An 18,082-nucleotide genomic window follows, 5' to 3' on the forward strand; every position below is an offset into this window, starting at 1 on the left:
GTTTTCTTTAAAAAAAATTTTAAAATACGAAATTAATTCAACTAAGAGCGGTCAAACCAGCACTTGCCGCTAGGTGTATTCCAGTGCTCGGTGAAACGTTGTAAATTTGAAATAAATCAATATAATAAAAAATAATTAAGAAATAATATATCTCATCCAGTTATTTGTCGTTGAATAAATCATTGTTTGGAGTTCAGATGCGAAGGAATTGTATCACGAGGGCGCAGCCCGAATGATATAATAATACGCATCTGAACGACAAACAATGATTTATTCAAGAGCAAATCACTAATTGAGATGTATTATTTCGATTCTAACACGTTACCAAGGATTCTTGCTGACATTCATTAAATATTTGCCCGTTTTCAATCGGTTTCTTTTCCAGTGCGCCGCTATGCCGTTTGACGCCATGACATAATAACTGTGACATCAGAACAGTGATTTGTTGTATAATAATTCACTGTTTTCTGTCTTCTTTGTTTAATAGGAAAATGAATCGGATCGTGTTAGAATAATTAATTTTACGGGTAGAATGCACTTTAGTGGTCCCCGGAAGTTTACAATGCGCATGCGCAGCAAGTTGGGGATGTGGGGCAAAGCAGGGATGTGGGGGCAGCAGCCCCCAAACATATTCATCTCAAAATAAAGCTACCTCTTTTAACTTTTAATATTTAAGACATTATTAAACTACTATTATTATAGGGACCGCTAAAGTGCAAGTGCTCCAATTTTACAGCAAGTTCAAACAACAATAATCATCATCATTTCAACTGTGTCATAATGTAGTACACACGGAATGACCGCCATTTCCGTGTGATTATATATATATAGTCATGCAGTAGTCCAACTGATTTGACGCCATCCTAGGAAATATTGAGATAATTTTTTCATATGGGCAATATTCCCACTCGCTTGTCGACTAATATCGTCGGGTAATTCAGCATTGTTCCGACATAAATATCTGTATAGAATCATTCAACATGAAAATAAGCCAGGCACTGGATACACCAGTCTAAAAGTGAATTCCAGAATAAAAGTTCCTACTACCTCAACTCAAGAATTTTAGAATGATGTGTAATATTTGAAAAGTAAAGAAATTACAAACTGACAAATCAAACAGAAGCTTGAAAACATCAATACCTGAATTACATACTCATATTTATACTCTTCCAAGTGGCGAATGCGAATTACATACATCAACATTTTTCCATACAGTAAAACCTGTCTTAAACAGCCAGCCAAGGGTGTTGGGAAAAGTGGCTGTTTACAGCAGGTGGCTGCTTAATGCAGGTAATTTATAGAATAAATGACCATTTTGGGAAATGATCGAGACACAGGCTGCTTAAGACAGGTTGGCTGCTAATTAGAGGTGACCGCTTAAGCAGGTTTTACAGTACTGGCATGCAATTTTCGTATCGGGTATGTGGCGTCATTTGTAACATCACTGTTTCGATCTTTTAATATCAAAATTTTCAATTTTACTTTAAGAACTTATTTATTTCATCTACCAGAATAATTCTAAGATTAGATCTAACTCTGTGTATGTAATGAAAATTAGCTTTGCATCCAGAAATATGAATTTGTTCTTTCTCAGAATAATATTGCACTAGTCTAGGATCTGCTGCAGAAATTATGCATATTTTTCGACAAAAATCAAATCATAAAGTCTAAGCAATAAATATATTTGTTGACAAGACTTAGTGTTAGTAATGACTTAGCAGGGCTTATGTCATATGACACAGTTAATTTGACAATAGGTACTGTCCTGTAAGTGACTTCATGAAATACATTTATTAAATCCAAAATCTGACCGGCTGCAGCAATACTGAAGACAAGAGTTTTTAACATGGTATAATTTATGTTACCATTATTGTCCTACTAGTCGTAATGTACGTTCGGTGTCAGAGTTTATGTTGCATCTTTGCAAAAATGTTCCATTCCATATGACTGTGTGAAAGGTGCCATATTCTCGGTGTCAGAGTTTATGTAGTGTCTTGGCAAAAATGTTCCATTCCATATGTGTAAAAGGTGCCATATTCTCGGTGTCAGAGTTTATGTAGCGTCTTGGCAAAATTTTTCCATTCCATATGTGGGAAAGGTGCCATATTCTCGGTGTCAGAGTTTATGTAGCATCTTGGCAAAAATGTTCCATTCCATATGTGTGAAAGATGCCATATTTCTGTGAATAGGTTATTCTTTGGCAGTGATTGGCCAGCAGGTATCATCATCATTGGCTATACATACCTGCCATTAAATATAAAAAGAATTTTTTATTCCAAAGACCACACAAAGTATATTTTTCCAAAATTACTTTTAAATGCGACTGAAGTGCATAGATATTCTATAAAATTAATCAAAATTCAGAGGGATTGGCATGAAACTTTACATTATTCTGAACCGTGTATTTGTCAAATTTTCTCGACATAACATTAACCCTTACCCTGCTAAATTTCTATAATGAACTTGTCCATCTTTCAGTTTGGACAGTACCATTAAATGTTAAAAGGAGTGCTTACCAAAAAGATACTGATAAGAAAATGAATGGCCAACAATGCAGATCATGATCAGACTGCATGGATGTGCAGGCTGATCATGATCTACACTAGTCGCAAAGGCAGAATCAGTCGTGTCCAGCATGATAAGGGTTAAAACAACAACAGCACAAATGGAACGCTTTTAATCAATGACAGAAATTTATGAGCAGCACCATTTTTACACAAATATCGGTTACATGAACGTATCACATTATTATCTAAATTAATTTTAATTATAGTAAAATATCTTAATGTTCAGAACAATACAAAAGTCATCAATAAATTTATCGGTCCGTTAAAAAAAACCTATAGGTCAGGCTATGTGTCCGGTTACTGGACATCTAAGACACAGGTTAAACTTCCAGTTAACGGATGGCTGGACACTGACACTGCTCATTATTTATAGTTGGGTGTTCTCATTTAAATATCAGCTATGAATAGCTAAGTTTATATTCGAGTGATAGCTATGAATAGCTAAGTTTATATTCGGGTGTAATCATTTAAATATTAGCTGTGAATAGCAATTGAACCACTCTTTGAAAAGGAATATTTTAAAACATCTGCCATATTCTGAAATACCTACATTTCTCTTATGATCCCTGGATTCTGTTCCTGAAATGACTTCTAGTTCAATGCAGCCACAGCATGTTGAATAACATCATCTGATTGCACTTAGATGACCTGACATCTAACATTTGATTTTTCCTAGTTTTCCACGTTATATGAACATCCAAAGAGCTACTGTGAGTACTGGTACTTCTTTGGCACATCATGACATATTCACTCTACTTCCGTGTTCAGGCTAAAAGTACTGTACACGCGACCCGAGGCTGAACAGCTTAGATAGAAGATTAAACGGATAAGCAAGTTTTACTTCAGTTCTCCTTTACTACAATCCAAGTTCTTACTCGAGAAACTCGAAACTAGCTGTAAATTTCCTTAAAACATTTATAATTCCATTTGTAAATCCAATTTCTTCCGCAACCAAAAAAACGCAAACCTACCGTTATCTTCGTATGTTTCCGCGTCTTTTACGGAAACGCACGAAAAACAAGGTGCGGATTGAGGCATCAAATGGGGAATTGAAAAAAATAGTAATATTTGTCAAACTAAGGAAAATCGTTGCTATTGAGACCAAATACGCAAATTTGCAGTATTATAAATTCGTTATAAAGGTTTCTGACGGGATATACGGTGGGCATATAGCCTGCTGAGATTCATATAACCCTCGGCTATCGCCTCGGGTTATATGAATCACAGCCAGGCTATATGCCCACCGTATATCCCGTCAAAAACCTTTATAACTAATAGTATATAGCTTCGCTGGCGATCAGCGTGTGTTCTATATAGATAGCAACGATTGAGATAAAGCTTGTCTCATTGTTTTGTCATAATAAAAGCTTTGTTGGTAACACTTAAATTTTCGAAAGCGGAAAACATGATAATAATCCAGGCAATCATTAATTATAAAGAGATTAAAAGTGCGCTGTCTTTGATTAACATATAAGGATAGTCCTCGAGGAAAATACGTAACAATATATGGATTTAAAGAAGGAAATGGCAGGCAGTTTCTGTGTATTATGTATCTCTACCTTGTAAGAAGTCTATCCGGTTTATACCCTTATCGGTTGCAAACTATATCTTTCTTTTATATTTTATAATATTATTTCCTAAATATAGAATAACGGAAATGAAAAGAAACAGTTTCTCTTTTGTTTTTGCATATGCGACCATTTGATTTTTCTTTTCTCGGTACCCCAGTACGTGCACTTGTGACCATTTTACTGTTTATTATTAGAAGTTGTTGCTCTTTCATCTAATATTTAATATAGTTCATGCAAACAAAGAAGAGCCTGTAGACTAGATCGATCAGTTATTAAAGAAAGACCTGCGAAATCAGATTTCCTGTTCCCATTACACTATTAAATAACGAAGTTCTATGCAGTCTTTTTTTTTCAAAGCATTGTATGTCAGTCTAGTAAATTCAAGCTGGACAGTAGTTATTTAGTTCAAAACGATGCTTTATTGATTCATCAAGACCATGTTTTTATTTGCAATTATTTATGTACGCTTTGAAAAAAAGGGAATTTGTAAAGCGCTATAAACCACAACTTTGCTTTCAAAACATTAAATCTTGATATCTTAATAAAAATAATAATATTTGAAACTGAAAGACGTTATTTCAAATTAAAAATAATAATAAAAAATTCCCCCAAAATATGTAGATGTGTTTAACAATTTTCTGTTACAGCTCTACCTATGTTCTCAGTTGCTTGGAGGATTATTTATCGTTTGTTATGCCACTAAACGTGTACGAGTAGTGCCTGCAACAACTGCAATCGCTCTCCTAAACATCCAGCGAAACAACACCCTAGAAATCGGGCAGTTAGGGAAACAGTCTCCAGATGTATTATCATTGCATTTTTCAATTTTAATCAATTGTCAATGCACTCATAAGTAGATTAAAAAAATGCATAGGAACCACGAGTTTTTTTCATAATGATGAAAATGATACATTGATGATGACCGTTTCCAGGACAACATGCCAGTTGACATAAACAGGATATGATAGCGTAGAAGACCATCTCATTATTTTTTTATTTTGTATACTTGGCTTCTAAAGTGATACATATGTCTGTAACATGCAGTTTTGGAATATGGAAATAGACGTATTGGTAGTAGTTTTTAAAATGTTCAATTGCCTTTGACATAATGTCTTAGATACTTTTCTTCATATAAAATCTTGTAATATTACATGGATTTTTTTTTCATGTTTTAAATAGCATTAAGTGTTGACATATTCGAATTATGTATTGCTTTATCACTTTTTAATATCAAACAAAATGCTTTTCATGTTGTATAGTAAATCATGGGACGTTTTTACCGTAGTACATACTTGAAATAGAGTAAATCCGAATGAAAGTCGAACCATTATTCTAAATAATCGCGGGTTGTACAAAAATATTTCATTATTGAAGTTATTATCATTACTACTAACACCATCACAACCACTACTTCTATCATACCAGTATATGCTTTTATACATATTGTACATAATGAATTGCAGAATAGCTCTTTTCCAAGTATTCAAAATTGAGTCTAAATATAATCAGAGATCTATCATCGTCAACGTTTCAATTGAATGAACGGCATTTGAATTGCTTGTCTATTGCATAACCGTGTCAAACAATGGAAACATCCAGACGTTTCATTTATTACTTTGATTGGACTGCATCTATGGTTGATTATAGGACGTCTTCGCTACGATAATTCAATCAGCCATTATTACTTAGAACATTTTTTAAGACTTGCCTTTGAAGTTACATGATAAGAGCAATCTACACTTAGTCTAGTCTTTGTTCGAGTATATGAGCGATGTTTTGTCAATGTAATTAATTATCATTTCATTCTTGTTTTTGTTGAAACACAATTTAGATCAAATATAAATATGACATGAAATTACAGTTGATTAAGTTTTGTAGTTTTTAATATACGTATCTCTTGAGAACAATGGATTGCATCGGAATACCATATGTGTGCCAGATCTACGAATCAATCACAAATTTGTCTCTAAAATAGTGGCAGACATTATGATATTTGTGAATGTTTTATGTGTTTTGATACTACTTAATATGTGTTTTATCACAAGGCTATTCAACTTAAGCCAAGCTACTTGTTTAAGAGACTTGATTCAGTTTTTATATTGCTAAAGAACAAATTATGTTGTATTAAGAGACATGTTGTGTCAAGAGACCGTAATAAAGAACAAATTAAGAGACCTGTTCTGTTACTTTCCCGCTGATTGGCTCTGAATGCAAGTTGTTCTGAATTCTACACAGAAAAAGGTTTCCAACAGATATATGAAACTCGAGAAAACGAATGGAGCTTGTTGTATTATCTTAAAGAGGCACACAGGTAAAATTGAGAGCAGAAACAATAAAATCCGTCAAATTCTTGTAGAAGACATATTTCTTAAATATTACTGACATACTTACCTAAATAATTTTTCTTACTTTGAACATTTGTATACCCAGTTTTTAAGCTTTTGCTAACCTACTCTAGATGAGTAAACATCTGAAAATTGCTATAAAATGTAACATTCCAATTTCTTTTTCGATGTAGCACAATTCACGTTAAGATACTTTGAGTTTGGTTGTCCGTTTTTTTGGCTTGACGATTTGTCACTGCAGCAAGATCTAAATCGACAAAACAATTTCTTTCCATTTCCTTTTATAAACAGAATAAAATAATCGCGGATCTATTTATAAACAAGAGGGCCATGATGGCCCTATATCGCTCACCTGTTATCATTGCACTTGAGGACAAGAAGGTCCTCGGTAAAAAATTTAAGTCCAAAGGACAGGAACAACAAAGGGAAGAAATTTAACCAAAAAGAAAAAACAATTCTTACAAGGTACAGATATGTCAAAATGCACCTAACAATTGGAGGTATCATCCATGTTGTACCACAGAAAAGTGGTCTCGGTTTTTCCCTACGGCCAATAATAAAAAAGTTACTAAAAATAAGCTATTTATAGTAACGTAAAAGGGAAGTAATTAAAAAAAAAATGTAAGTGAACAAAAGAAGGCTCTGCCAAATAAATCTGTTGACATAAATGAAATTTCAGATCAGTATCTTCATTAGTTACGGAGATATACCCATTTTAATTTGAAATAAAGGGTGGTAATTTGACATAAAATCAGTCCATAGTTATCTACCCTGATTGTCTCAGTCCAACTAATGACAATAATGAAATTTCAAATAAGTCCTATAAGTACTTACTGATATAAATCCATTTTGATTACAATCAGGGGAGGTAATCAGATATAAAATAACTCTAGAACCTATGATTGGATCTGATTTGTCATGGAATCTAAGATTTATTGTTGTTGGAGATATTTTGGAAGTTTGTATCAAATAAAACCATAAATGAAGTCTCTATATGGCTTCTTTAAGGGGCCATAACTCTGGAACCCATGAAGGAATTTGGCCAGTTCAAGAAAGGAACCAAGACCTTGTGGTGATACAAGTTATATGCAAGATTGGTTAAAATCAAATCATAAATGAAGCTGCTATTGTGCAGACAAGGTCAAAATAGCTAATTTTGGCCCTTTCAGGGGCCATAACTCTAAAACCCATTAAGGGATCTAGCCGGTTCAAGAACGGAACTGAGATCTTATGGTGACACAAGTTTTGTGCAAGTTTGATTAAATTCAAGTCATAAATGAAGCTGCTATTGTGCAGACAAGGTCAAAATAGCTAATTTTGGCCCTTTCAGGGGCCATAACTCTAGAACCCATTAAGGGATCTGGGCAGTTCAAGACAGGAACCAAGATCTTATGGTGATACAAGTTGTGTGCAAGTTTGGTTAAAATAAAATCATAAATGAAGCTGCTATTGTGCTATTGTGCAGACAAGGTCAAAATATCTAATTCTGGCCCTTTCAGGGGCCATAACTCTGGAACCTATAAAGGAATCTGGCCAGTTCAAGAAAAGAACCAAGATCTTATGGTGATACAAGTTGTTTGCCAGTTTGGTCAAAATCAAATCATAAATAAAGCTGCTATTGTGCAGACAAGGTCAAAATAGCTAATTTTGGCCCTTTCAGGGGCCATAACTCTGAAACCCATAATGGGATCTGGCCAGTTCAAGAAAGGAAACGAGATCTTATGGTGATACAAGTTGTTTGGGAGTTTGGTTAAAATAAAATCATAAATGAAACCACTATCGTGCAGACAAGAAATTGTTGACGCACGCACGCACGGACTGACGACGGACGAAGAGTGATCACTAAAGCTCACCTTGTCACTATGTGACAGGTGAGCTAAAAATACCAGAGTATCCCTTGAAAGAGACACACATTTTTCTATACATTTGTTCTTAATTGCCTACTTCGCTCCATATGCTTTTTAGAGGAAACATGACATCCTACACAATTTACGAGTAGCATAACAGTTATTGTTTCTGTTCAATAAATTTCTTTTTTTTCTCACTTTAAAGATGTATGACATTTGTAAATATCTGAAATAGGCTACTTTCGACTTGTAATTTATCAGTAGTATTGCTTTAAATTTGATGTGAAATCTCAACTGTAACCCTACCGTGGAACGTATGTGGCATTAATTGTGTTAAAACATCATTTTCAGTTTATGAAATATGTCTCAATGTGAAGTTCAGTGAAAAGTTGTGTCTAGACACAATTTTACGTACAATATGTGAAACGATTCTCTCCAAACATAGAATACAACCCAGCAAAGTGTTAGCAGTCTCTGTTCGACAGAGTATTATAAGAGAAAGTATGAAATATGCAAAATCCCTCTAGCTTCTTGGCACCGAATTAAACGGGGAAAATACCTATTATCTCTCAATTATACGTAACAGAAAAGTAACACGATTTGCTTGTACAAGGGCCCTTTTTTGAAACATTAATATAAAGTCATTTCTCTGCCAAATAAAATAAGTTTGGTAAGACAAGACTAAAAGAGTACATAAAACGGCTCAGCGACTATCATAAAAAGAGTTTAACGCCTTTTGGTCTGGTCATTTGCAATGAATCTTTTTGCATGTTTCCCTATCATTTCTGCAATATAACATAGCTAGAAGTTATGGCTGCCAAAAAAACCCAAAAAAAAACAATGTAGCACAAAGGGATGATAACTGCAATAAAACGTTCCCCTGTGTAAAATTTTAGTCACACTGTTTACTCATTAATTTGTATTTTATCAGCCAGTCTAAGTTGAACGCGCTTGATTGCATATAGACATTACTGTTTGTACAAACACCATCGTTCGTTTAGAACTGGCTTCCATGTGGAGACGTATTTAACACAATATCGAGTGTCTATAATGCATACAACATACCCATGCAATATAGTATACCTACCGAGATGTTACTTGATAGTACCTTTCTATGTACAAATTTCTATAATGAACTGGTCCATCTTTCAATTCAGACAGTATCATTAAGTGTTAAAAGGGGTGCTTACCAAAAAAGATACTGACTAAATAGCGAACAGTGCAGATTATGATTTGCAGGCTGATCATGATCTAAACTGGTTGCAAAGGCAGAATCAATCGTGTCCAGCGTGATAAGGGTTAAGATGCAGCCTACAAAATAAGGTTTAGCTATATTTTTAGTTTGTTTTAACGCCTTGAATCAGATATGAACAAGTCAAGTCAAAGTGACTAGCGATTTTATTTGAATGATATCCCAGATGTCTCTTCGGGTATTCGTAAAAGGCAGGCCGCTGTGGACACTTTGTTAGAAACAAAAGCATTCCAAAAGCCAACTGCATAACTTCCTCTAATGACTACTAGTGTGAGGCACGAACTTACTGCGGTTAGGGGCAAGTTGTTTGATGCCAGCGACCTTAACAACAGAGCAGCCATGATAAAATTAGATACTGAAAACACTTCCTTGTTTATTACATTCTGCCCCCCACAAGGGAAGGTCATAACTTTATTATCAAAAAATAAATTTAATGTATCTTTCTCGCTAATATCACATCAGATATTACATTACGTTTATGCTCAAAATAAAGTACTACTGATATGATAGAGATAACACCAAAACAAAACATTCAAGCATTTGAGCCGCGCCATGAGAAAACCAACATAGTGGGTTTGCGACCAGCATGGATCCAGACCAGTCTGCGCATCCGCGCAGTCTGGTCAGGATACATGCTGTTCCCTAACGGTTTCTCTAATTGCAATTAGACTTTGAAAGAGAACAGCATGGATCCTGACCACACACTGCGCGGATGCGCAGGCTGGTCTGGATCCATGCTGGTCGCAAAGCCATTATGTTGGTTTTCTTATGAGGCGGCTCATTTGTTTTCCGTATTTTACCCAGAATTTGCCCAAGATTTTGAAGCTCTGGTATATTCCTGGATGCCAGAATGCAAAATGAAAAACGTCAAGATGATTCGATAAAATATATGTAAATTAAAGGGAAACCTTCGCAATAAAAAGTCTATAATTCGGATGCAAATAGGCAAAATAGTGACAAACTCTGTTTTACTGACAGAGTCAGTTAGTTCTTGCGGTGTTATGAAATGTGCAACACGCCTAACGCAAAATAATACTGTCAGTCAATTCATTCGTAAAAGTCTACAGAGGTGGTCGGCAAGAAACACTTTTCATCCATTTCGCCATATTTAAAGGCACTGACCTCCAGATCGTACGACGACAACAACAACAAAACAGATCTTTTTTTATATATCAAGTATTTTTTATATAAGGTTCTTATATAAAATTATTGATCAAACAGTTAATTTGTTGTTAAAGTGTTTTGTACACAGTCTGTCATAGTAGTTTAGCTATAATTATTTGTACGGTTCTTTGTTTACTCTTGCTTAGAGGTTAAATATCTTATTTTAATCAGAAGTTGTTGGTCTTGTCGCAGTAAACACTTTTAGGCCCACTATTCGATGACAAAATATATGACAAGCGCCATTTATATTTCTAATTGTGTTCAAATAACAAAAAGAAAAAAAAGAGAACAGTCATATTACAGACATGCAGCCACCCATACTACACCTACTAAATGACATTTTTTTTTTAAAAAGAGGGACTGGACTCCGGATTTTGGCTAAATGATCTATGTTTAAAATTAAAACGTTGTCATATTATGAACACCTGAACGTTAGATTTTGTTTCTACACTATCTTTAAAAAATGCGAAATTAAATGTCCGAGCAGGGAATGAACACAGACCGCCTTGGTAATATAGAAATTCCTACCTTCTCGACCTTGTACACCACGAAGGAATTTGTACTTACCAACTGTCAAATATAAACCTTCGAAATTAAGGCAGTTTATCCCCGGTACCCCGTAACATTTTTTTTCAGGTTTTGAATGGAAACTAACTCTCATTTGCTTCCATAACATATAACTCTTTCCTACAGATAACCAGCTACCAACTGAATCAACATCAGATGTAATTGATTTGTGTTCCTAAACTGTTTTAAACTTCCTTCTAAAAGATGAAATATGTGCAAACTATTCAGTGCCAATGGTGTTCAAAGCGTTTTTTTTTTTGAAAAGTCATACCAACTCAGATTTCTCCTAGAAAATGTTACAGACTTTGTGTCAATTCTTAGAGAAAAGAAAAGAAAAGAAAAAAAAAAAAACACAACACTTTTACAATAATTATTGGTTATACTCTGGAAAATCAGTGAAATATTAGAACCTCATTTTATTCTATTTTTTATTACCGCGATAAGTACCTTAAAGTATTCTCACACGAGAAAAACAAAGCTCTATTTATAAAAGCGCTGTTTAACTCTCAAAATAATACATAGCGACTTGCAAAGGTTATTCAACATCAAGTGAATTTCGAATTTCCCTTAAACATTTCCCAATCTTTTTAATTTGTTTTTTTTTTCTAACGTTTTTTTGAAATGTTTACATTCGACATTAATTTCTGACCCTGTCAAACTTGCGTTCACACTGTTATGTTTGTTGAGGTAGATATCTGGATTTATCGACCTGATAAAAGCGATACATACCGAACGTACGGAAAAGGCATCAATTATTTCAAATTCAGCCTACTTATAAGTAATAAACTTAAATACAAATGTCTTCAACCTTTAGTCATTTATCGTTGTAAATTGTGTACGGCGTCGCGTTGTTTAGACGTCAAACCTTTACGACGTCACAGCTGGAGGTCAATACGTGATTTTGGCTCCGCCTTTGAGTCAGTACGACTTTTTATCATTGATCATGTGTTTATATCTAGACCAATCGGAAGGACGATAAATATAGGTTTTATAATAAATTCTTTTATTATATTTGCTGATCGTCTGAAACATGAAGGACATGTCACGTCTGAGATATTTATGTATTATTGCAATACACAATCGGTATTCAAATTGTGTTTCCAATACATGTACTAATTTGATAAATCCTCAATATCTATATGAAAATAAGGGATGTGCTTTGTATGATTGCAACACTGTGAGTTGCTCTAATTAGTGACAAATGACTGAAACAATACGAATTCTTACGTGATTTTGATAGTCTAAGATTAAACGAAATTAAGGCAACAATATGTTATTTTATTGTTTTAATTTATTAGTTGTTAGCTACTATGTAGACGATCCATTTTAAGAAAATAAAACCGGAAGGTAGGAGTAACAAAAAAAAAAAAAAAATAGGTCATGAGTCACCATACGCCTGTCAAAATTTGTCATTAGTTTTCACGAGCTGTCAAATTATCTTTTTATCTCTCCATTCTGCATATGCATTGTTTTTGTAAGTATCTTGGTAGGACATTGTAGTTTGTAACTTACTTTATTCTTCAATTATATTTGTGCTTGAAATTGCCTTGTTGAGCTTATTGAAGTCACGTAAGAATTTTTATTGTTTTAGTTTCTTGTCTGTTACATGTCTGTAATAAAGGTTCCAAACCTCAATATTATGATATAAGAATCGCTCCTTTCTGGTGGACAAAGGGAGCTATTTGGTTTAATAATAACATAACGATTTCTGGAAAGGACTGAATATTCTTTGTTTTCTATCTTTCACCGGAAAGCCCGCCCGCTTAGCTCAGTAGGTAAAAGCGTTGGTCTACGGATCGCGGGGTCACGAGTTCGATCCTCGGGCGGGGCGTATGTTCTCCGTGACTATTTGATAAACGACATTGTGTCTGAAATCATTAGTCCTCCACCTCTGATCATTCATGTGGGGAAGTTGGCAGTTACTTGCGGAGAACAGGTTTGTACTGGTACAGAATCCAGGAAAACTGGTTAGGTTAACTGCCCGCCGTTACATGACTGAAATACTGTTGAAAAACGGCGTTGAACCCAAAACAAACAAACAAACAAACAAACAAACTTTGTCAGCATCGGTAACTTAGATAGTTTGTCATCTATTCGAGATCGCAAAATAATTTATTGTATTCTTCATTCTCATTATATCTGTCACTGACCACTTGTCGTCTTGAAATAACATGATCTTTATGAAATATTTCGAAACAAAAGAGGCTATTTAATTCAGTGCTGACAATCTGGTCTTCTTTGATAAGTTTTGTTCACTTATATCGCAACGACTGTTGCAATATCACCACTCCTTGCTCTAATAATTCATATACAATATCTGTTGTTTTCTTGTACAACATCATTTTTTAAAATTAGTTTTTTTTTCGAGATACTGTCTCGGGGTGCGTTCGGATCGCTTCTTTCATAAGCGGAAAATAAGACTAATAATTCTCTCACACGAGACACTTGCAAGGAAATTAAATCCCGTGGGCGATATTATTTTGTTTCTGACTTCTTGATATAATATTTCAAAGATAAAAATAATACACTGAAAAAAAATGTGTCTGGGAAGCCGCAGTATTTGCTTCCTGATGCGATTCTGACATGTTACTTTGTCTTATGAAAAATTGCTGACTAAGGATTTTTATTCCTGCGTGTTTCAGGCTTGGCAAATGGCGTTTGAGAAGCAATTACAAGTATTTCCTTTTAATTACAGTGCATAAATGCAAATGATGTTGAATAATGGTACCTTGATTAAGCCAGATTGAAAGACAGTTTGATTCATTAGTCCGCAGCATGTGATAAGTCAGCAAATTTTCCATTACTTTCTCTTATTATTTGGTTTTGACCGCAGATGGTTTGATCATATACAGGAGACAGTCACCATAATACAGTGCGTTCAGGCGTAATATGACTTCCAACGAAAATGATTTACAATTTGTTTTATAATGATAAATTCTAGATATTTTTTTTCAGGGACAAAGCTTGAAAAAATAGTGAAGATCATGCGAGATACTAAATATGAGCATACCATGTTCGAACTTAGAACAGTTAAGGTACACGCCGGCACAGTTGATAAAATCAATATTGACATAAATATTTTTTTTTTATCTGAAAACTAATAATTTAAGGAAAAAAGCCAACATTCTTAAAACCATTCATTCTTAAAATATGAATCATTTTCTTCAGATATCTCACCGATGGTTCATGCTATAAAGATAACAATAACATAACAGGTTATGATAGCACTAAGGGTTCATTTATCAATGGTACTGATATTTTTGTCTCACTGTAACGGGTATTACAGTAGCAACCAAGTAGTGCTTATCTTTGTGTTCTTTTTTATATCAAAATAAATAATAATTATAAAACATCTACTAAATAACCGTCGATTTTCATATATGAGCAGTGCCATGGGAAAACCAACATAGTGGCTTTGCGACCATGCTGTTCGTTAACGGTTTCTCTAATTGCTATAGGCTTTGGAAGCGAACAGCATGGATCCTGACCAGACTGCGCGGATGCGCAGGCTGGTCTGGATCCATGCTGGTCGCAAAGCCACTATGTTGGTTTTCTTATGGCACGGCTCATATGTTTAATTACAACTACTACTGTTTCCTTTGATACAGTTCATTGGAGCTAAGAAGAACATGCAAATTAAGCAACATTTTGTTTCAAGTCAAAAATATCTGTTCTCTTCTTGACAGAAGATCTGTCAACAACAAAGTTTCTATTTTCATACTATGTTGCAAGACAATGAATAATCAACAAATGAGCCACACCATGAAGAAACAAATATAGCGGCTTTGCTGGAAAAACCCAAGTTACAACACGGGGTTTAACATGACTCGCGTGCTAAAATTTATAAATAGCTACGTAAATTCATACGCTATTATAATGAAATGGTGCTTTGAAGAAAATCATTATTTTAAATTGTAAATTGTATTTGTCCGATAAAACAATGCTCATATAAGCAGAATTCAGCATTGCAATTGCATATTATCAAGCCATTCTTGTCCCTAACATGTTCAGTATATTCTCAACAAGTTTATTACCATTCCACAACCCGAATTATGTCTTCTGTAGTCTTGTAACGCAGAATATTGGAAAGATAAGACAGATAACCCCCGTATTGTTTTTATTTGATTTTTTTTTCGACTCCCTTTCTGAGCATTATGTAGTTTTAGTCTAATTTTATGATTGCTTCTACATTTTTGAATCACTACTTCTTGCGGTCACAATAACAATACAATATGCATCGTGTTAATACACATACCAGATGATTATAACCGCTACAATTGAGCAAGCGTCAACGAAAAGTGTGGAGCAGAGATTTTTTTAGTATCCACAACAGAAAGGGCATGCCTTAAGATGTTCTTTTACATCTGAGTCTGTAAAGGCTAGTATTCACGTGGAAGTATTTTCCTTCTGTTCTGTTTATTTGGTCTAACACCACAAGGACACATGTATATGGGCATTATTTGAAGCACAGACGGGCGCCTTGGTAGAACCCATGACCTATCATGTGGCAGCCTGAGGAACAAAATACAAAAAGCAATTGATGCTGTGAACCCAAGGCAGTGAGAGGCAAGTATTTTTTGATTCAAATTCAAAATTATCGATCTAAACCACTCGTCCCCGGAGCCAATGAGATGTTCAAATAATTCAAAATTTCGTTACGAATGAAATTCTTCCTATTTCTTGTAATTAAATGTGTTGAGAAAATTTCTCTGCATTAATTGCAAACTTGTCTTTGAGTTTTGCTCTTTAATAAATGGCGTTTCCGATAAAAGCAAGATTAGACGAATAATTTCCTTACACTAGAATTGAAAATGGTTTCCCTATCATTTCTGCAATATAACAGATACAAAAAAATAAAAAAATAAAAGAAATGTTTCTCATTGCAGAGTTGGTGCAGCCGTTTCTGCGCATGCGCGGAATTATTATCAATTGGAGCGCACGCAAAATCGCAAAATTACTCATCTTTTTTGTATGTCCGCACGCATTTAGTGTTTAGTATGCATAATATACTGACTACAGGTTAGGTTTAGTATCACCATGGTTACATAATATATACATTTAAGATATTTTCGTTCAAATTAAGTTAATCCGGTATATACCGGAGTCTGTAATATATCACAAGCGCACCAACTCTGTATTTAGTCACAGCCAACAAAAAGCAATATAGTACCAGGAGATGATAAAAGCGATAAAACGTACCCCTGTGTAAAATTTTAGTCACACAGTTTGCACATTAATTTGTTTTTATGAGTCAGTCTGAAATTGAACGCGTTTGACTGCATATATATGGACATTCCTGTTTGTACAACACTACCGCTCGTTTAGAATGTGCTTCCACGTGGAAAAGTATTAAATCAAGATCTGGTGTCTATAATGCATACAACATACCGATGCAATATAGTATACCTACCGAAATCAATGTACAAACTGAAAACCAGGTGTCAATTCTGATATGTTTGAAGGACGCATCCACATAATTTTCTTATTTCCCTTACCCTTCAAATTTCTATAATGAATTTGTCCATCTTTCAGTTTGGACAGTATCATTAAGTGTTTAAAGGGGTGCTTACAAAAACACACTGACTGAATTGCGAACAGTGCAGATTATGATGTGCAGACTGATCATGATCTACGCTGGTTGCAAAAACAGAACCAGTCGTGTCCAGTGTGATATGTGTTAAAATGCAGCCTACAGAATACGGTTTAGCTGTATTCTTAGTTAATTTGAATGCCTTTAAAGAGAATTCCGATAGTTTTTTTCCTTTCATAGAATTTTTTTAAATTCACATATATTATAGGAAAATTTGTGCTGAAAACAATGAACAAATAAAAAAAATAGGTCACCAGGCTTGTTTTTGTGAAAAATTGTTTTGAACAAACCCACTGTTGCTGAAACTGCCAGTGATTTTTTAACATTTTCATAATTTTCTGCTTTTTTTTAAATACCAACCAAAATATACATCAAGACAGCACAGTACGATTTTTTCTTTTTACAGATTTTATTATATACTTATTTGATATCATAGTCATATTTGTAGTACTCTATCCTTACAATAATGGGTACAAATGAAAAAAAAATATTGTTTCATATTTACTTTTGTGAACTTTTTTCAATGAAAAATACCCATAGTGAAGAATATTTTTTTAAATTTTGAAAAAACTCTTTCATAGAATTTTTTACTGTTTTTCTTGTTTATAGATAATTGTATTGTGAGCATAAAAATGGCTAAAAATGTATGGGTCACCAGGCTAAATTTTATGTTAAGACCGCTAGAATACAACACCTGTTCTGACGGAAAATGGCGCGAACCTGGCCATATTGATTACATGTATGTCTGCTAGAAGTTAAAAAAAAAGTTTTAAAAATTCTTAATTCTTTCTATAATTTAATGCTAAATAATCTGAAAGGTGATACTGTCTTATCAGTACTAAGTCAATTATCTTACATTATATGAACAACACTGTCTTTGTACTAAAATGCGATGTGAAAACACAACCATAAAAATAGCAAGATACCTGTCACGCATGATACTTGTCAATACAACATAAACCAATATCAACATTTGATTACTGATAAAACTTATCAAAAATGTTATTTCATTCAAGATTCGTCATATTTAAGATTGTCTGTAACATGTTTCAACAAATGTTGACTTCAGTTCAGTTTTCCATAGAATGTGTCGGCTGCGCAGAAAGATGCGCATAAAAAACTATAGGAATTCCCTTTAATTAGATAAAAACAAAATGAGTAGCTATTTTATTTGAAGGG

General features: G+C 34.1%; 1 long non-coding RNA gene across 1 annotated transcript; it reads right to left on the reverse strand.

Moving 5' to 3' along the window:
* Window positions 1-1,666: 1,666 nt before the first annotated feature.
* On the reverse strand, window positions 1,667-3,552 carry LOC128558462 (uncharacterized). The gene is made up of 2 exons (XR_008371644.1): window positions 3,118-3,552; window positions 1,667-2,244 (listed from the first exon to the last, which is right to left on the reverse strand). It is a non-coding gene; the product is annotated as an uncharacterized LOC128558462 (long non-coding RNA).
* Between the last annotated feature and the right edge of the window lie 14,530 nt (window positions 3,553-18,082).

The sequence above is a fragment of the Mercenaria mercenaria genome, chromosome 1, assembly GCF_021730395.1.
Source record: "Mercenaria mercenaria strain notata chromosome 1, MADL_Memer_1, whole genome shotgun sequence".
NCBI lineage: Eukaryota > Metazoa > Mollusca > Bivalvia > Venerida > Veneridae > Mercenaria > Mercenaria mercenaria.